Below are 2,313 nucleotides of genomic sequence, written 5' to 3'. Positions count from 1 at the left end.
CAAAATGGAAAATCTAAGTGCTTTCGTATCACAGCCGTCTGTTTTACTTCAGAAAACTAATTTGGAAAATGAAATGGGTACAACCAATAAGCCTCCTAAGCTGCTTAGGATGGAAGATTATCCTTCGTGGGCTGACAAATCTGAGATGTACGTTCAGGCATTGAACTACGAAACATGGACTGCCGTTGAAGAAGAATACATTATCCCTAAGAATGAGAATGGAGGAAATTATAGATTATCTTAGATTGCTGATGCAGATAAAGATTCATTCCTTAAAGAGAAGAAGATGTTGAATCTATTTCAACAGTCCATCAAAGCTAGGATCTTTCAACTTTTGCAACACAATGGTTCTTGCTACTCAATTTGGCAAGCATTGTAGAATAAAGATCTTGTAAATCCTGACATTAGAAAGAGCAAAATTGCTTTGCTAAAAAAAGAATTTGACATATTCACTCAAGTTAAGGGTGAATCATTTTCTCAATTGATTGAATGACACTACTATCTAGTGAATGAGATGAAGAGACTGAAGATTGACAAGCCTGATTATGAGTACATAGATAAACTTGCAGATGCTTTACCTGAAGAGTGGGGTTCTTTCATAATGATTCAACAATCTAATCCCATTGCATATGCTCGTTTGAACCTTGCAAGTTTTACTGAGAAACTTGAAGCTCATGATCTGGAGCTAAGAAAGAAACAAAAGATGAAATCCACAGCTATATCACAAGATGTGGGTTTGTATTACAAAGGCTCTAATTCAAGTGCTGTTACTCAAAATCCCAAGATTCCTACTGCATTTTATGCTGAGTCAATCAGTCAAGCTTGTGTTACAAATGTCACTGCTACTCCTCAGTACAGTAGTTGTTATACAGGAACAATCCCTAGTGCTCAAGCCTCTAGTTCAAAGGAAACTAATGTTATCCAATGCAACATTGCAGTGAATATCAAGAATGCTGTAAACATGACCAATGACACTGTCAAGGAACACATGGTTTTTCTAGGTTCTGTTCTAGAATCATATGAGTGTCTGGTGGCGGGTTGCATTGGAAATTATAATATGACTAAAGAAGATTATGATCAGATTGACCCAGGGGAAACGGAGATGATTGACATAAGATGGTGCATGGCTAGTGTGATAAGAAGGGCACAAAGATTCAAGGAGATAACTGGTCGGAATGTGCTTGATGGTACAACTTCTAAATTAGGCTTTGACAAGTCTAAAGTTAGATGTTTTCGTTGCAAAGATAAAGGACATTTCAAGAGGGAATGTACTAGCAAGATTGTTGATGATAATACTACTAATCCTTTTGGACGAGATTACTTAAAACAAGCTATATATCATCACCCAGAGGGAGAATCATCGAAGGGGAAGAAAACTTCTGAAGCATCAACCTCGCAGCAAAAGGCAGCTACAGCCCAAGTTGATGAAGGTTTTAATTAGAGTTCGGTATTCCAAGCTAATGTAGTTCTAGTGGTTGATGAAGACAAACAGAAGGTTAATGATGAGAATATGGGTAAGATGAAAAGTATGGTTGAAGACAAGGATGAAGTTGAGACTCAAGAGTCTAATGATGAAGTTAAGGACAAGAATGTGGATGAAAAAAACAACAATGAGAAAGAAGTTGTTTGTGATACTTCTGATGATGAATTTCCTCGAACCTATGATAAAATTCATGAAGTTCCTTCTGATTATCTTATCTCATTATTTCATCCTGATATTGATGAAAGTTTTGCAGGTTGGTTTTATGAGGAGGATGTTCCACAAAGAAAAATTGATTTTGGTGTGGAAGAAAATGATGAAATTTCGGACGTCATCAAATCAGAAGATGAGGACGAGATCGTTTCTGTTGATGAAAAGATGGCAGAGAATAAGGTTGTTGAAGGAGTGGTAGAAGAAATCACTGATGATGACTCAGAAACAGCAAGTGAAGAAGTAATTGATCAAGCGTTCATGGCAAATGAGGAAATTCTAAACTCAAATCTATATGAAAAATGCGAATTACCTTGCTTTGAATGTGATTTTAAAAAACTAGAAATCAAAGAATTAAAGAAACACTATGATAAATCTTTGTTTGATTTAAATGTTGTTAATGAGGCCTACATGAATCTTCAATCGTGTGAAAAGGGTCTTTAGGAAAAGATTTTACAAAACCAAAAGCCAATTTCAATGCTTAAACACACGGTTGAAGACAAACAAATTGCCATTAACAGACACATTGATGAAAACGCAGCACTCAAACTTAAGCTTCAAACACTCAAGATTGAGACTGAACGAGTTAACCTGAAACTGGTAAGCTATGTGCGTCGTCATAT

The sequence above is a fragment of the Bidens hawaiensis genome, unplaced genomic scaffold, assembly GCF_021521415.1.
Source record: "Bidens hawaiensis isolate Kalapana, Puna unplaced genomic scaffold, B.hawaiensis_p1.1 tig00022317_1, whole genome shotgun sequence".
In the NCBI taxonomy this organism is placed as follows: Eukaryota; Viridiplantae; Streptophyta; class Magnoliopsida; order Asterales; family Asteraceae; genus Bidens; species Bidens hawaiensis.
The sequence above is the reverse complement of the archived record's forward strand: the minus strand, read 5'-3'. Positions refer to the sequence as shown.